Source organism: Semicossyphus pulcher, unplaced genomic scaffold (genome assembly GCF_022749685.1).
Source record: "Semicossyphus pulcher isolate SPU_LCO1_2020_fin unplaced genomic scaffold, fSemPul1.0.p SCAF_20, whole genome shotgun sequence".
Classification (NCBI taxonomy): domain Eukaryota; kingdom Metazoa; phylum Chordata; class Actinopteri; order Labriformes; family Labridae; genus Semicossyphus; species Semicossyphus pulcher.
In genome coordinates, this window is record NW_027211694.1 from 17252501 (window position 1) to 17270000 (window position 17500).

General features: G+C 44.8%; 14 non-coding genes across 14 annotated transcripts; 5 read left to right on the forward strand and 9 right to left on the reverse strand.

The window, feature by feature from the left end:
- Nucleotides 1-197: 197 nt before the first annotated feature.
- trnaq-cug (transfer RNA glutamine (anticodon CUG)) lies at nt 198-269 on the reverse strand. Its single transcript has one exon. It is a non-coding gene; the product is annotated as a tRNA-Gln (tRNA).
- Nucleotides 270-8894: 8625 nt separating this feature from the next.
- On the forward strand, nt 8895-8966 carry trnaq-uug (transfer RNA glutamine (anticodon UUG)). Its single transcript has one exon. It is a non-coding gene; the product is annotated as a tRNA-Gln (tRNA).
- Nucleotides 8967-9712: 746 nt separating this feature from the next.
- On the reverse strand, nt 9713-9784 carry trnaq-cug (transfer RNA glutamine (anticodon CUG)). The gene has a single exon. It is a non-coding gene; the product is annotated as a tRNA-Gln (tRNA).
- A 403-nt stretch (nt 9785-10187) lies between these two features.
- trnal-cag (transfer RNA leucine (anticodon CAG)) lies at nt 10188-10270 on the reverse strand. Its single transcript has one exon. It is a non-coding gene; the product is annotated as a tRNA-Leu (tRNA).
- Nucleotides 10271-10873: 603 nt separating this feature from the next.
- Nucleotides 10874-10945, forward strand: trnaq-uug (transfer RNA glutamine (anticodon UUG)). Its single transcript has one exon. It is a non-coding gene; the product is annotated as a tRNA-Gln (tRNA).
- A 746-nt stretch (nt 10946-11691) lies between these two features.
- On the reverse strand, nt 11692-11763 carry trnaq-cug (transfer RNA glutamine (anticodon CUG)). The gene has a single exon. It is a non-coding gene; the product is annotated as a tRNA-Gln (tRNA).
- Nucleotides 11764-12166: 403 nt separating this feature from the next.
- On the reverse strand, nt 12167-12249 carry trnal-cag (transfer RNA leucine (anticodon CAG)). The gene has a single exon. It is a non-coding gene; the product is annotated as a tRNA-Leu (tRNA).
- Nucleotides 12250-12852: 603 nt separating this feature from the next.
- trnaq-uug (transfer RNA glutamine (anticodon UUG)) lies at nt 12853-12924 on the forward strand. Its single transcript has one exon. It is a non-coding gene; the product is annotated as a tRNA-Gln (tRNA).
- Nucleotides 12925-13670: 746 nt separating this feature from the next.
- On the reverse strand, nt 13671-13742 carry trnaq-cug (transfer RNA glutamine (anticodon CUG)). Its single transcript has one exon. It is a non-coding gene; the product is annotated as a tRNA-Gln (tRNA).
- Nucleotides 13743-14145: 403 nt separating this feature from the next.
- trnal-cag (transfer RNA leucine (anticodon CAG)) lies at nt 14146-14228 on the reverse strand. Its single transcript has one exon. It is a non-coding gene; the product is annotated as a tRNA-Leu (tRNA).
- A 603-nt stretch (nt 14229-14831) lies between these two features.
- Nucleotides 14832-14903, forward strand: trnaq-uug (transfer RNA glutamine (anticodon UUG)). The gene has a single exon. It is a non-coding gene; the product is annotated as a tRNA-Gln (tRNA).
- A 746-nt stretch (nt 14904-15649) lies between these two features.
- trnaq-cug (transfer RNA glutamine (anticodon CUG)) lies at nt 15650-15721 on the reverse strand. The gene has a single exon. It is a non-coding gene; the product is annotated as a tRNA-Gln (tRNA).
- A 403-nt stretch (nt 15722-16124) lies between these two features.
- Nucleotides 16125-16207, reverse strand: trnal-cag (transfer RNA leucine (anticodon CAG)). The gene has a single exon. It is a non-coding gene; the product is annotated as a tRNA-Leu (tRNA).
- A 603-nt stretch (nt 16208-16810) lies between these two features.
- On the forward strand, nt 16811-16882 carry trnaq-uug (transfer RNA glutamine (anticodon UUG)). The gene has a single exon. It is a non-coding gene; the product is annotated as a tRNA-Gln (tRNA).
- The last annotated feature ends 618 nt before the right edge of the window (nt 16883-17500 follow it).

Below are 17500 nucleotides of genomic sequence, written 5' to 3' on the forward strand. Positions count from 1 at the left end.
AGTCAAAGTGGGTATATACTTGAGGGGGGACGGCTGGGGGTGATTGAGGCAGTATATTTCTGTTCAAAATGTACCAAACAAACATTAACACTACGTAGCTGTGAGAAGTGGGTGATCTAACTACTTGCAAGAGTTGCGTGAATTTTATAATCCTTGTTGCTTGGCCTGCCTTGGACTTGCCATGCCACTTCAAAACCAGGTCCCACCGAGATTTGAACTCGGATCGCTGGATTCAGAGTCCAGAGTGCTAACCATTACACCATGGAACCACTGCATTCCTTCTAGAGTGAGTAGGGAAACATTTTCTTACATGCCATCATCATGTATAGATGTTAAAGGGCAGAGAATAGGACATAGAAGGCATCAAGAAAGAACAGCCAAACATACGATACCGTGAAAAAGAAACCTTTACTTGCTGAGCTAAAACAGTAAACAACTGCCAAGAACAGTATTGTTAATTGCATGCTCAGAGCCACATAGGCATAAAGCTGTGGTCCAGCATTTGGAGACAGCCTACTTCTTAGGACTTCCTACTTCTGTCTGAACACAGAGTATGGAATGCCGAAGCTGTCCTCTGAGCACGGTATTTACTTGTCATTTTGTCTCCTGACATGCTAAGTGTTCTATCCCAACATCATGTTACAGACAACAGTTGCAGGGAAAAGCACAATCTGTCAGAAGTGGGATTCGAACCCACGCCTCCAGGGGAGACTGCGACCTGAACGCCAGCAGCCGCCGGAGAGTCCGTCCAACATTTCACAATGTTGGAGGATGACGGCCAATCAAATCCACGGGTCCAACATTCTCCCACCAATCACCTTCGCCCAGCTCCAACATTTGACCAATCACGACGGAGAAATGTTGGACGGAGCCGAGCAAAAGCCGAGCGAAGGCGAGAACGGCGAGAATACTTGCGGGAGTTTTGAAGCGAGCGACATCGACAGTGACAACAGAAGTCGGACAACGAGTGAAATGGCGAGTATTTACACATTTATTACACTGCTGTACACGATCAAACTTTATATAAAAAAGTAATTTCACCTGTTGTGTTAAATTATATGACCGACATTTAGCTTTTTGTCGCGTTTGCTGACGTTCGTGTTACCGATGAATGAATGAATGAATGAATGAATGAATGGGGCTTTTGGATAACGTAAGTTTATACATGACTTTGAAGCAGAATATTTCAACCAAATCCTTTAAATTCACATATATAAACAAATGTATTTTCGGGTTGTCGAATACGAATACGTGCTTTTATCACCACTTTTAAACGTTAGCTTTGCTAACTTGAATTTGCCTCTTAAGCCCATTCACAAGACTAGTGCTAGTGTTTTTCATGCGATAAACACTCGTTTTTATCGCGGGAGGTATACTTTAACTGTGTCCATTTAGTGTTACATGTATCCCTTACACGATCAAAGTCATGCATTGTTTGCCAAGGGAAGTGCATTGTCAGGGTGGGGGTGGGGTGGTCCTAGTGGGAACCTGAACTCGCAGTGTCGTGCGGTTTTTCGCACTTCTGAGAAGCTGACTCGTTCAAACTTCATTCTGTTTTAATAAGGTTATTCAAACTGAGAAGGCATTAACTTTCTAATTCATGATATTTCCCGCAACATGCTATAAGAATATGTATTTATAATATAAATCAGGTTAATTCTACAGCTGAGTTACAAACACTGATGCAATCAAAGCCTAGTTGGCTTTGGTTGTCACGGTCAAGCTTTCATGTTCCAGTATTCACGTTGTTTTCATTCATTAAAAATGTGTCACCAAAGGCAAAATCTTCCCACAAGGCGATGGCGGACTCAGAGTGGATGTCCCGCCTGAGGAAGTTTGCCAGCACTGGGACCTGGCCTGCAGGTGAAGGAAACAGGCCAGCTCCCAGGCAGAAGAAGTGGTATGCCCTCTATCAGACGGTATGAGTATATTCAGTATATTCACTGAACAGTATATTGTATTCACTACACAAATGAAAGTCAGTGATTTAATCTGTGGTTTATTCAATCAAATGTGCAACTGTTATTTTTAGATCGAGAAATGTCCAATGCAGAGACCAGGACAGAGGTCTTTGTTCGGTCAAGAGAGGCAGTGTGTGTGTAAATTTCACACGCAGAAGGTAACACGGGTCAATTTAATACTCAAGTTGTGTGTGTGTGTGTGTATTAGTATGTGTATGTGTGTAATTTGTGATTTTTGTGATTACTCTGCCATGCAGCCACAGACTGCAGCAGCAGCAGCAACAGCAGGTCCTGTCCAGGGCACTGTGGGGCCACACAGTACTACAGCAGCAGCAGCAGCAGGTCCTGTCCAGGGCACTGTGGGGCCACACAGTACTACAGCAGCAGCAGCAGGTCCTGTCCAGGGCACCGTGGGGCCACAGACTGCAGCAGCAGCAGCAGCAGCAGCAGCAGGTCCTGTCCAGGGCACTGTGGGGCCACACAGTACTACAGCAGCAGCAGCAGCAGGTCCTGTCCAGGGCACCGTGGGGCCACAGACTGCAGCAGTAGGACAGCAGGGTGCAGCCGTGGGACAAGCGACAGCCGGCCATAAACAGCGACCATTATTGAATTTGTCAATGGTATTTGTGACACTCATAACTTGACGATGAATATTTTCTTCACTAAATGATAGTTAGACAACAAAGTCCTCTCATGACACCGACCTCTGCTTTATTTCCTTTCAGTTTACTAAGCCAAGATTTGGTGGCGCTCATGTTGCTGCTGCAAAGCCAAATCTGAGCAGAGCCAGAAAAGCAACAGAGGTAAATGGAGATCACATTGACACTGTTCAAATTTAAGTTTATTTGTACAAGTTACTTAGATTGAATTCTTTACAGACCCAAGTCACCAGCCCCACAGAAGCAAGCACCAGTTCCTCAGCCAGCATTGCTGTCTCAGTAAGTAACGATATAACTCTCCAGTCAAACACAGTTAAAAGTATATATATTTCTGGCCATATTTTTCTCAAGATTATTAGGAGTATTAAAAAACAACACTCAAATCAGAAATGACATCTGAAAGCTAAATAATAGTGTTTCATGTAGAGCGGCTATATGAAATAACAACTTCCTTTCCACGCCTTTACAGGCTCCAGACCCTGTGACAGTTGCTCCGGGTCCAGTGCCTGTCCTCAGCACCACAGCAGCGTGTGCCACCGTCACAGTAAGTAACATAACATTTAATATCATTCTGCGTAGAGCATAATCAGTCTTCTACCAGTATTAAGTGTGTTTATGCATTGTGTTTTTGTTATCACTAAGGCTGCGCAACCCAGGACAGAGACATCACCTCAGCTGCCCCGTTTGTGGTCAGAGGGTTTGCCACCTGAAGACCACAAATGGATTGAGAAGTATGTTCTGAAGGTGGGGCCCAGGGGAAAACTAGAGCTTCAAAACAACCTGAAGCTCTGGTACTATCCACCACAGCCAAGTCAGCTGTACCACCAGGCTCCTGCTCCCGACCGCTTTTTCGCCCACCCACTTCTTGTCTGGATGCCCTACAAATTGTGGAAGGTGAAAGTGGCCTGTCCCAACCCTGCGTGTGGAGGGCATCAACTGACAGGAGCGGGGCTGCACAAGAGGGCACGGCGGGTCCTGGACGTGGACAGGATCTACAACATGGTGACAGAGACTCTAACCTGCACCAAATGTAGAGCCAACCATGTGTCGTGGAGTCAGACTGTCCTAAAACAACTGGACTTGGCACACAGGTCGGAGTTTCGGGTCATCCTGACACAAAAGTGAGTAATACCTCCTGTGTCTCTTGCCTTGTCAAATAGAATAATGTAAACATTTTTACTGACATGTCTGTCTGTGACCCAGGTTTGCGTGTGACATCCGGGTGATCCGATTTCTGCGGGAGAGAGGCCTGGGGAACAGCCCCACACGGGTCTTGAAGCAGCTGAGGGAGAACCACACGGAGGAATGGCTTCACCGCGTGGCGAGGTACACCACAGAGTGTGTGGACTTCCTCCAGCGGCCCGGACTGCTGCCCATGGCATTCCCTGAGCCTCCAGAGCCCGCTGTGGTGCCGAGCTATAAGTGGCTCCTGTCCGTTTACAGCCAGGACATTTTGACGAGGCTGGAGGACATCAAGGCCAGAATTACATCCATCTATGGCACCATACTCAAGATGGATTCCACCAAAAAGGTGAAACAATATTCTTTGCTTCAAAAAATAGGCCACATATTTTGTTAATTATGAATGCACTATCTATAACAGTGTACACCAGCTTATCATATAATGTGATTGCATAATTATACTTGAAATTGTGTGTACTAATACCAACTTTATGTATATACAGTATGTATACATGTTTTATGAACATGCATGCCTGTTTTTCAGTATTTCTGAATAATGTTCACGGAGGCCCTATACATTTTGTGTGCTTCAGATCACCAAGAAGCTGGCCGGAACAGCCAAGGGCACAGCACTCTGGCTCACCTCCGTGGGAAATGAGTATGGTCAGATACTCATAAGTGTGCTGACCGCTCAGGAGGGAGCTGGCCTGGACATGATGGCAGCGGATCTGGTCAGAAGATACCGGCAGGCAGGTGTGGATCCCCCTGTCATGCTGTATGTGGACTGTGGCTGCTGTGCCGAGGGGGCGGAGACAAAGTTGAAGGCCAGATTCAGCGGGTGGCCGGACCTGATCGTAAGGCTGGATATCTGGCACTTCATGCGCCGTCTTGCCCTGGGATGCGCGACAGACGCTCATCAGCTGTACCCAGCCTTCATGTCGCGCGTATCGGCGTGCGTATTTGAGTGGGACGCAGCTGATTTGGCTCTGTTGCGTGAAGCAAAAAGACAGCAGCTTCAGTCACAGGGCCTGCCGTGTCTAACGGATGGTGACATCAGCAGACACCTGTCCAGGCAGGAGCTGGCTCTCCACTGCCGGAGGAGGACCCGTGGTGAGGAGACGACCACGAAGCTGCTGGAGGAGCTGCTGAAGGGGCTGATGGGGACCAGTGGGAACGACTCCCTTGGTGTTCCACTGTTTGACCGGCAGAGGATGGAGCACATCTGGCAGGTCCAGAAAAAGCACATCAAGTGCATCCAGGACCTGCCAGGTGTTGCTTTATACACCAAAACAGGGGAGCTCACAAAGGGAGGTCTGCGGCTACCCACTTACAGATGTGCCAGAGGCTCCACATCCTTGGAGTCTTTTCATCTCCACCTGAACCGCTTCATACCAGGTTTGTGTCTTTCAGACATGTTGGTTCATGTGCTGTATAATCCAAGAATATATAATAATTTAATATTTGATAATGTCCTTCTAGGTACCAGTGCCAACAGCCTGAATTTTCAGGCATACCTGCTGGAGGGACTCCATAGGTGGAACCAGGACCGTGGTAGTGCTGCCCTGTCTACTGGACCGTCACCTTTACGCAGCTACTCGGGTGACCTGCTTCACTGCGTGAACAAGCACTACGAGAAGCTGTTTGGCAAGAAGGTGGCACCAGAGTTCTGTGCACCCTCACGCTACACTGGTAAGCATTTGTGAACACAGTGGTATTTAACTCGGCTTTAAAATCCTTTATTAACACTGAAAAATGATTCACTTTACTTTTACAATTATTTCAGGAGAGCTCATAGGGCTGCAGTACCTGTTCCGGCAGACCGGTCAGGCACTGCAGGATATGCACCCTGACTCAGAGGAGACTGCTGACATGATTGAGCAGCATGGGGATGATGTGGAGACGGATGAGGGTTTCGCTGACATCCCAGATGACCCCACAGTGGCTGACCTGGAGGTCCCTCAGGTTGCAGTCTCTGTCATTCCTGGTCCCTCATCCAGTCTGGCATCCACCGTCTCCGCCCTGGCGATCACCACATCTGGCCCGGCTCCCGGCACATCCACCATGGCTATTGGTATGGTTGGACAGCTATTCAAAATACTAGCGAAATTTCAATATGAGCGAGTGCAATATCCAAATAGCAGAAACTGCAATATTTGATTAAAGAATGTGAGAAAACAGCATTAAAATGATGAATCATGAATCATATTGCAATTGTAATATCCGTAATATCTACACAAAATAATCTTGTTGTGCTTTTTCTTATAATTTCCTGCAGCCCAACCTCCTGGAATATCAGCCCTGGCTCCTGGAACATCGGCCCTTTCTCCTGGGATGTCTCCCTTGACCTCCGGCGCATCCATCCTGCCCTCTACTTCGTCCGCTGAGGCTGGAGTGGATATGCAGGCTGAAGATGAAGATGTGGTAAGTGTCTGTCTGATCAGTTAGTATAGATATGAGCCCAACTCTGGATGATGGATGAAGTTTGTAAGATTTGCTATTTTCTTATTTGCACAGGCTGTTGATGACCAGAATGTTCCGGGGTACCAGCACGTGGACAGACTGGCTGAGTACCTGGTGAAGCTTCGGGAGCAGACCTCTCTCTGTCTCACCAACCAGCAGGCAGGGGCGATCACAGCACTGTGGGAGAAGCTGGATGACGGTGACAAGCAGCGGGTGATATATGCAGCACGACACCAGGATAGACTTTTGAGTGGACGGTTCAGGACACCGAAGAAGCCCTCAAGAACTCCTGGTGTGGAGAGCACCACCCGTTGCATATTAGGTGCAAGTAGTGCACCTGCCCAGTGGCCTGACTGCTGTCGGTTGGTGGAGAACATTTTTATCAGACTCTGCGACATCTACCCAAGCCCAGTGAGGAAAGGCAAGGGGGCTGACTCCAGGTGGTCCTTAATTCTAAGGGACTACCGTAAGATCCGGCAGCTTGTTGTGGGCAACTCTGTGGTGATGCAGGGTTCCGAGATTCAGCTGGTAGAGGTGAACCAGAATACCCTCATCCAGTGGCACAACAGCAGGCAGAAGAAGCAGGAGCTCTCTGTCCTTCTTCAGGGTACTGCGTTGCCTCCAGCCCTCCCTGAGTCTGAGGAGCCTCTTCAGGAGGCAAGACAACTCCCTGCTGAGCCCAGGTCAGCTCGAGAGGAGCACCAGTACCTGCTGCCGGAGAGCACAGCAGGTCAAGCGAAACAAAGGCCGACAGCCTCTAGCCTGCCTCCACGCCCCATCATGCCAAAGGGGCCAGTAAAGAGGCTTTTGGTCGTCCCACCCCCAGCACCTCAGACCGCCACGGCAACAGGACTAATTCTGTTACCAGTAGTCCTCCCTGCGCCAGTTCAGGGCACCAGCCCACAAACAGCTGATCCCAACACCACAGCAGAGGCTGGACCTGCACCAAAAAGGCCCTACAGAAGAACAGTAGAGGCAAATACGTGTAAAAGGTGTGGCCAGTTCCGCACGGCTGAGACTGGACACAGCCAGTACCGTGGCAGAGTGTATTGCCCTGCATTTGACACTCTGACTAAACAGCAGTGGTTGGAGGAAATGAGAAAAAAATTCTCTAAATGATATGTATATATGTATATATTGTAAATAAATATTTTTTTGTAAATAATAGTTAAATTGTAAATAGTTTGAAATATTCTTTGTTGAAGTATTAATATATTATCCTGTTTACTGTGAATAGTTAGTTATAGTTGTGTGATAACTCAATATTTCTATGTTTGAAAAAGAAAAGTTATATTTATTGTAAATATTTGATAGTGCTAATTCACAATTGTATTGTAAAGTTTAGGTTAGGTGTTACTTAAATGTTGTTTATTTAAGTATGGATAATGTTTACTGTAAATAGTTATTTTTCTTTTGATTATTTATTATATTTGTTGCACTTTTTGTAGTCTGTCCTAATTAAATCTTCTAATCTATTTAAATCTCTTGTTGTTTCTTCTTTCCATGAACAAACAAAGCTGGTGTACACAAGAGGTAAAAGTGTTTTTAATGATGATAATGATAACATTCAATGACAGTAACATGGTATGTTTTTTATTTTATTTTTTTACACAGGAAAAGATTACAAGGCAACAGTTCAGTTGTTACAGTTTTTATTACAGTGTTGTGCAGCACATCAACAGCATGTTTCTGCTGTGGGGGCCCTGTCAGCGCCCAAGCTGGGGAACACCCCCATCTCCGGAGGAGGTAATGTCCAAATAAGGCAATGTGCGTCACGGAGCGACTCCCCTCCAAGGTTCGTGGGTTCGAATCCCGGCCGCGGTGTGTCAAAAGCACTTGAACGCATCAAAAGTTTGCAAATTGCGACCAGGCGGCCCGAAATGCCTTATAAATGCGCAATTTTTCCCTTCTTTCCTCTTTTTCTCCCTTTTTTTCCTTCTTCCCCCTTTCCCCCCCTTCTTCCCCCTCTTTGACGGACGATTGTTCCCCAGCTTGAACGCAGCGCCTTAGACCGCTCGGCCATCCTGACAATGTGTTTCTTAGTTATCTAGGCTTGCGACACCAAAATAATGATTAATAAAAACATTTTCACAGAAAACTGGGTGATCAAACTACTTGCGACAGACTGTCATCTTGGTCTGATTGCCAACAATCAATTGGCACCTTTCCAATAGTTTGGTACCGTCATATCAATACTTGATGTCTCCCAAAGTCAGGTCCCTTTGAGATTTCAGCTCAGATTGCAGGATTACAAGTCCAGGCTGCTAGCTATTTTACCACGGAACCACAGGTAGAATGCTTGCTGCAGGACCATGGCATCACTTGTTTTAGTGGTGAGGAAGTTGAATGGTAGGCAACACCAGTTGTTCACTGCAGTTTATGACAATATCAGGTTAAGGTGGGTGACTTTCCCTATGTGTACAACTTGCATGCTTATTAATCCTTTGAGTTTCATACTGATTTTCTTGTTTGCCTGTGCAGCATTAGCTTGCTATGCCTGGTTTGTGTCTGCTCGTTTGTGCTCACTTTGAATTTAGCTAAGTTTTGTAAAAGAAAATGCGCCTACAACTTACAGCATGGGCTGATATCAAATCAGAAACTGTTTCCCAACTTCCTGCTAGTACTTCAAACTGGTTCCATGGTGTAATGGTTAGCACTCTGGACTTTGAATCCAGTGATCTGAGTTCAAATCTCGGTGGAGCCTAGTTGTATGTTATAGAGCTACTGTGTGTTTGTAGTGGCCCTTAGCCTGGTTTCAGTGTAGCTGTGATACCGAAAATCGCAGTCTTTATTCAATTTTGAACAAACAACTTTGGAGTGATTTTCTGCTGCTCAAGACTGTCTAAAAATGACTTCTTACTGCGTGTACTGGCCTCTTAATAATGAGGTGTGCAAACTCTAGTATAGGCAGCAATCTTAGTGAAACTACATTTTTATGCTTTCCACTAGACAGAATTCAAAACATTAGTCATCCATCTGACTCAAAACCATTGCACTCTTAATGACCTGGTTGCTACTGTCATGTTTGGAGTATGGGATCCTTCAGGAGGATTGAATGACTACATGACCCCTCAGGTCTCACTGGCGCCTGTAACATCATAAGCACAATCTGTCAGAAGTGGGATTCGAACCCACGCCTCCAGAGGAGACTGCGACCTAAAGCGCCTTAGACCGCTCGGCCATCCTGACAATGTGTGCCTTAGTTATCTAGGCTTGGGACGTCAAAATAATGATTAATAAAAACATTTTAACAAGTCAAAGTGGGTATATACTTGAGGGGGGACGGCTGGGGGTGATTGAGGCAGTATATTTCTGTTCAAAATGTACCAAACAAACATTAACACTACGTAGCTGTGAGAAGTGGGTGATCTAACTACTTGCAAGAGTTGCGTGAATTTTATAATCCTTGTTGCTTGGCCTGCCTTGGACTTGCCATGCCACTTCAAAACCAGGTCCCACCGAGATTTGAACTCAGTTCGCTGGATTCAGAGTCCAGAGTGCTAACCATTACACCATGGAACCACTGCATTCCTTCTAGAGTGAGTAGGGAAACATTTTCTTACATGCCATCATCATGTATAGATGTTAAAGGGCAGAGAATAGGACATAGAAGGCATCAAGAAAGAACAGCCAAACATACGATACCGTGAAAAAGAAACCTTTACTTGCTGAGCTAAAACAGTAAACAACTGCCAAGAACAGTATTGTTAATTGCATGCTCAGAGCCACATAGGCATAAAGCTGTGGTCCAGCATTTGGAGACAGCCTACTTCTTAGGACTTCCTACTTCTGTCTGAACACAGAGTATGGAATGCCGAAGCTGTCCTCTGAGCACGGTATTTACTTGTCATTTTGTCTCCTGACATGCTAAGTGTTCTATCCCAACATCATGTTACAGACAACAGTTGCAGGGAAAAGCACAATCTGTCAGAAGTGGGATTCGAACCCACGCCTCCAGGGGAGACTGCGACCTGAACGCAGCGCCTTAGACCGCTCGGCCATCCTGACAATGTGTTTCTTAGTTATCTAGGCTTGCGACACCAAAATAATGATTAATAAAAACATTTTCACAGAAAACTGGGTGATCAAACTACTTGCGACAGACTGTCATCTTGGTCTGATTGCCAACAATCAATTGGCACCTTTCCAATAGTTTGGTACCGTCATATCAATACTTGATGTCTCCCAAAGTCAGGTCCCTTTGAGATTTCAGCTCAGATTGCAGGATTACAAGTCCAGGCTGCTAGCTATTTTACCACGGAACCACAGGTAGAATGCTTGCTGCAGGACCATGGCATCACTTGTTTTAGTGGTGAGGAAGTTGAATGGTAGGCAACACCAGTTGTTCACTGCAGTTTATGACAATATCAGGTTAAGGTGGGTGACTTTCCCTATGTGTACAACTTGCATGCTTATTAATCCTTTGAGTTTCATACTGATTTTCTTGTTTGCCTGTGCAGCATTAGCTTGCTATGCCTGGTTTGTGTCTGCTCGTTTGTGCTCACTTTGAATTTAGCTAAGTTTTGTAAAAGAAAATGCGCCTACAACTTACAGCATGGGCTGATATCAAATCAGAAACTGTTTCCCAACTTCCTGCTAGTACTTCAAACTGGTTCCATGGTGTAATGGTTAGCACTCTGGACTTTGAATCCAGTGATCCGAGTTCAAATCTCGGTGGAGCCTAGTTGTATGTTATAGAGCTACTGTGTGTTTGTAGTGGCCCTTAGCCTGGTTTCAGTGTAGCTGTGATACCGAAAATCGCAGTCTTTATTCAATTTTGAACAAACAACTTTGGAGTGATTTTCTGCTGCTCAAGACTGTCTAAAAATGACTTCTTACTGCGTGTACTGGCCTCTTAATAATGAGGTGTGCAAACTCTAGTATAGGCAGCAATCTTAGTGAAACTACATTTTTATGCTTTCCACTAGACAGAATTCAAAACATTAGTCATCCATCTGACTCAAAACCATTGCACTCTTAATGACCTGGTTGCTACTGTCATGTTTGGAGTATGGGATCCTTCAGGAGGATTGAATGACTACATGACCCCTCAGGTCTCACTGGCGCCTGTAACATCATAAGCACAATCTGTCAGAAGTGGGATTCGAACCCACGCCTCCAGAGGAGACTGCGACCTAAAGCGCCTTAGACCGCTCGGCCATCCTGACAATGTGTGCCTTAGTTATCTAGGCTTGGGACGTCAAAATAATGATTAATAAAAACATTTTAACAAGTCAAAGTGGGTATATACTTGAGGGGGGACGGCTGGGGGTGATTGAGGCAGTATATTTCTGTTCAAAATGTACCAAACAAACATTAACACTACGTAGCTGTGAGAAGTGGGTGATCTAACTACTTGCAAGAGTTGCGTGAATTTTATAATCCTTGTTGCTTGGCCTGCCTTGGACTTGCCATGCCACTTCAAAACCAGGTCCCACCGAGATTTGAACTCGGATCGCTGGATTCAGAGTCCAGAGTGCTAACCATTACACCATGGAACCACTGCATTCCTTCTAGAGTGAGTAGGGAAACATTTTCTTACATGCCATCATCATGTATAGATGTTAAAGGGCAGAGAATAGGACATAGAAGGCATCAAGAAAGAACAGCCAAACATACGATACCGTGAAAAAGAAACCTTTACTTGCTGAGCTAAAACAGTAAACAACTGCCAAGAACAGTATTGTTAATTGCATGCTCAGAGCCACATAGGCATAAAGCTGTGGTCCAGCATTTGGAGACAGCCTACTTCTTAGGACTTCCTACTTCTGTCTGAACACAGAGTATGGAATGCCGAAGCTGTCCTCTGAGCACGGTATTTACTTGTCATTTTGTCTCCTGACATGCTAAGTGTTCTATCCCAACATCATGTTACAGACAACAGTTGCAGGGAAAAGCACAATCTGTCAGAAGTGGGATTCGAACCCACGCCTCCAGGGGAGACTGCGACCTGAACGCAGCGCCTTAGACCGCTCGGCCATCCTGACAATGTGTTTCTTAGTTATCTAGGCTTGCGACACCAAAATAATGATTAATAAAAACATTTTCACAGAAAACTGGGTGATCAAACTACTTGCGACAGACTGTCATCTTGGTCTGATTGCCAACAATCAATTGGCACCTTTCCAATAGTTTGGTACCGTCATATCAATACTTGATGTCTCCCAAAGTCAGGTCCCTTTGAGATTTCAGCTCAGATTGCAGGATTACAAGTCCAGGCTGCTAGCTATTTTACCACGGAACCACAGGTAGAATGCTTGCTGCAGGACCATGGCATCACTTGTTTTAGTGGTGAGGAAGTTGAATGGTAGGCAACACCAGTTGTTCACTGCAGTTTATGACAATATCAGGTTAAGGTGGGTGACTTTCCCTATGTGTACAACTTGCATGCTTATTAATCCTTTGAGTTTCATACTGATTTTCTTGTTTGCCTGTGCAGCATTAGCTTGCTATGCCTGGTTTGTGTCTGCTCGTTTGTGCTCACTTTGAATTTAGCTAAGTTTTGTAAAAGAAAATGCGCCTACAACTTACAGCATGGGCTGATATCAAATCAGAAACTGTTTCCCAACTTCCTGCTAGTACTTCAAACTGGTTCCATGGTGTAATGGTTAGCACTCTGGACTTTGAATCCAGTGATCCGAGTTCAAATCTTGGTGGAGCCTAGTTGTATGTTATAGAGCTACTGTGTGTTTGTAGTGGCCCTTAGCCTGGTTTCAGTGTAGCTGTGATACCGAAAATCGCAGTCTTTATTCAATTTTGAACAAACAACTTTGGAGTGATTTTCTGCTGCTCAAGACTGTCTAAAAATGACTTCTTACTGCGTGTACTGGCCTCTTAATAATGAGGTGTGCAAACTCTAGTATAGGCAGCAATCTTAGTGAAACTACATTTTTATGCTTTCCACTAGACAGAATTCAAAACATTAGTCATCCATCTGACTCAAAACCATTGCACTCTTAATGACCTGGTTGCTACTGTCATGTTTGGAGTATGGGATCCTTCAGGAGGATTGAATGACTACATGACCCCTCAGGTCTCACTGGCGCCTGTAACATCATAAGCACAATCTGTCAGAAGTGGGATTCGAACCCACGCCTCCAGAGGAGACTGCGACCTAAAGCGCCTTAGACCGCTCGGCCATCCTGACAATGTGTGCCTTAGTTATCTAGGCTTGGGACGTCAAAATAATGATTAATAAAAACATTTTAACAAGTCAAAGTGGGTATATACTTGAGGGGGGACGGCTGGGGGTGATTGAGGCAGTATATTTCTGTTCAAAATGTACCAAACAAACATTAACACTACGTAGCTGTGAGAAGTGGGTGATCTAACTACTTGCAAGAGTTGCGTGAATTTTATAATCCTTGTTGCTTGGCCTGCCTTGGACTTGCCATGCCACTTCAAAACCAGGTCCCACCGAGATTTGAACTCGGATCGCTGGATTCAGAGTCCAGAGTGCTAACCATTACACCATGGAACCACTGCATTCCTTCTAGAGTGAGTAGGGAAACATTTTCTTACATGCCATCATCATGTATAGATGTTAAAGGGCAGAGAATAGGACATAGAAGGCATCAAGAAAGAACAGCCAAACATACGATACCGTGAAAAAGAAACCTTTACTTGCTGAGCTAAAACAGTAAACAACTGCCAAGAACAGTATTGTTAATTGCATGCTCAGAGCCACATAGGCATAAAGCTGTGGTCCAGCATTTGGAGACAGCCTACTTCTTAGGACTTCCTACTTCTGTCTGAACACAGAGTATGGAATGCCGAAGCTGTCCTCTGAGCACGGTATTTACTTGTCATTTTGTCTCCTGACATGCTAAGTGTTCTATCCCAACATCATGTTACAGACAACAGTTGCAGGGAAAAGCACAATCTGTCAGAAGTGGGATTCGAACCCACGCCTCCAGGGGAGACTGCGACCTGAACGCAGCGCCTTAGACCGCTCGGCCATCCTGACAATGTGTTTCTTAGTTATCTAGGCTTGCGACACCAAAATAATGATTAATAAAAACATTTTCACAGAAAACTGGGTGATCAAACTACTTGCGACAGACTGTCATCTTGGTCTGATTGCCAACAATCAATTGGCACCTTTCCAATAGTTTGGTACCGTCATATCAATACTTGATGTCTCCCAAAGTCAGGTCCCTTTGAGATTTCAGCTCAGATTGCAGGATTACAAGTCCAGGCTGCTAGCTATTTTACCACGGAACCACAGGTAGAATGCTTGCTGCAGGACCATGGCATCACTTGTTTTAGTGGTGAGGAAGTTGAATGGTAGGCAACACCAGTTGTTCACTGCAGTTTATGACAATATCAGGTTAAGGTGGGTGACTTTCCCTATGTGTACAACTTGCATGCTTATTAATCCTTTGAGTTTCATACTGATTTTCTTGTTTGCCTGTGCAGCATTAGCTTGCTATGCCTGGTTTGTGTCTGCTCGTTTGTGCTCACTTTGAATTTAGCTAAGTTTTGTAAAAGAAAATGCGCCTACAACTTACAGCATGGGCTGATATCAAATCAGAAACTGTTTCCCAACTTCCTGCTAGTACTTCAAACTGGTTCCATGGTGTAATGGTTAGCACTCTGGACTTTGAATCCAGTGATCCGAGTTCAAATCTTGGTGGAGCCTAGTTGTATGTTATAGAGCTACTGTGTGTTTGTAGTGGCCCTTAGCCTGGTTTCAGTGTAGCTGTGATACCGAAAATCGCAGTCTTTATTCAATTTTGAACAAACAACTTTGGAGTGATTTTCTGCTGCTCAAGACTGTCTAAAAATGACTTCTTACTGCGTGTACTGGCCTCTTAATAATGAGGTGTGCAAACTCTAGTATAGGCAGCAATCTTAGTGAAACTACATTTTTATGCTTTCCACTAGACAGAATTCAAAACATTAGTCATCCATCTGACTCAAAACCATTGCACTCTTAATGACCTGGTTGCTACTGTCATGTTTGGAGTATGGGATCCTTCAGGAGGATTGAATGACTACATGACCCCTCAGGTCTCACTGGCGCCTGTAACATCATAAGCACAATCTGTCAGAAGTGGGATTTGAACCCACGCCTCCAGAGGAGACTGCGACCTAAAGCGCCTTAGACCGCTCGGCCATCCTGACAATGTGTGCCTTAGTTATCTAGGCTTGGGACGTCAAAATAATGATTAATAAAAACATTTTAACAAGTCAAAGTGGGTATATACTTGAGGGGGGACGGCTGGGGGTGATTGAGGCAGTATATTTCTGTTCAAAATGTACCAAACAAACATTAACACTACGTAGCTGTGAGAAGTGGGTGATCTAACTACTTGCAAGAGTTGCGTGAATTTTATAATCCTTGTTGCTTGGCCTGCCTTGGACTTGCCATGCCACTTCAAAACCAGGTCCCACCGAGATTTGAACTCGGATCGCTGGATTCAGAGTCCAGAGTGCTAACCATTACACCATGGAACCACTGCATTCCTTCTAGAGTGAGTAGGGAAACATTTTCTTACATGCCATCATCATGTATAGATGTTAAAGGGCAGAGAATAGGACATAGAAGGCATCAAGAAAGAACAGCCAAACATACGATACCGTGAAAAAGAAACCTTTACTTGCTGAGCTAAAACAGTAAACAACTGCCAAGAACAGTATTGTTAATTGCATGCTCAGAGCCACATAGGCATAAAGCTGTGGTCCAGCATTTGGAGACAGCCTACTTCTTAGGACTTCCTACTTCTGTCTGAACACAGAGTATGGAATGCCGAAGCTGTCCTCTGAGCACGGTATTTACTTGTCATTTTGTCTCCTGACATGCTAAGTGTTCTATCCCAACATCATGTTACAGACAACAGTTGCAGGGAAAAGCACAATCTGTCAGAAGTGGGATTCGAACCCACGCCTCCAGGGGAGACTGCGACCTGAACGCAGCGCCTTAGACCGCTCGGCCATCCTGACAATGTGTTTCTTAGTTATCTAGGCTTGCGACACCAAAATAATGATTAATAAAAACATTTTCACAGAAAACTGGGTGATCAAACTACTTGCGACAGACTGTCATCTTGGTCTGATTGCCAACAATCAATTGGCACCTTTCCAATAGTTTGGTACTGTCATATCAATACTTGATGTCTCCCAAAGTCAGGTCCCTTTGAGATTTCAGCTCAGATTGCAGGATTACAAGTCCAGGCTGCTAGCTATTTTACCACGGAACCACAGGTAGAATGCTTGCTGCAGGACCATGGCATCACTTGTTTTAGTGGTGAGGAAGTTGAATGGTAGGCAACACCAGTTGTTCACTGCAGTTTATGACAATATCAGGTTAAGGTGGGTGACTTTCCCTATGTGTACAACTTGCATGCTTATTAATCCTTTGAGTTTCATACTGATTTTCTTGTTTGCCTGTGCAGCATTAGCTTGCTATGCCTGGTTTGTGTCTGCTCGTTTGTGCTCACTTTGAATTTAGCTAAGTTTTGTAAAAGAAAATGCGCCTACAACTTACAGCATGGGCTGATATCAAATCAGAAACTGTTTCCCAACTTCCTGCTAGTACTTCAAACTGGTTCCATGGTGTAATGGTTAGCACTCTGGACTTTGAATCCAGTGATCCGAGTTCAAATCTCGGTGGAGCCTAGTTGTATGTTATAGAGCTACTGTGTGTTTGTAGTGGCCCTTAGCCTGGTTTCAGTGTAGCTGTGATACCGAAAATCGCAGTCTTTATTCAATTTTGAACAAACAACTTTGGAGTGATTTTCTGCTGCTCAAGACTGTCTAAAAATGACTTCTTACTGCGTGTACTGGCCTCTTAATAATGAGGTGTGCAAACTCTAGTATAGGCAGCAATCTTAGTGAAACTACATTTTTATGCTTTCCACTAGACAGAATTCAAAACATTAGTCATCCATCTGACTCAAAACCATTGCACTCTTAATGACCTGGTTGCTACTGTCATGTTTGGAGTATGGGATCCTTCAGGAGGATTGAATGATTACATGACCCCTCAGGTCTCACTGGCGCCTGTAACATCATAAGCACAATCTGTCAGAAGTGGGATTCGAACCCACGCCTCCAGAGGAGACTGTGACCTAAAGCGCCTTAGACCGCTCGGCCATCCTGACAATGTGTGCCTTAGTTATCTAGGCTTGGGACGTCAAAATAATGATTAATAAAAACATTTTAACAAGTCAAAGTGGGTATATACTTGAGGGGGGACTGAGGCAGTATATTTCTGTTCAAAATGTACCAAACAAA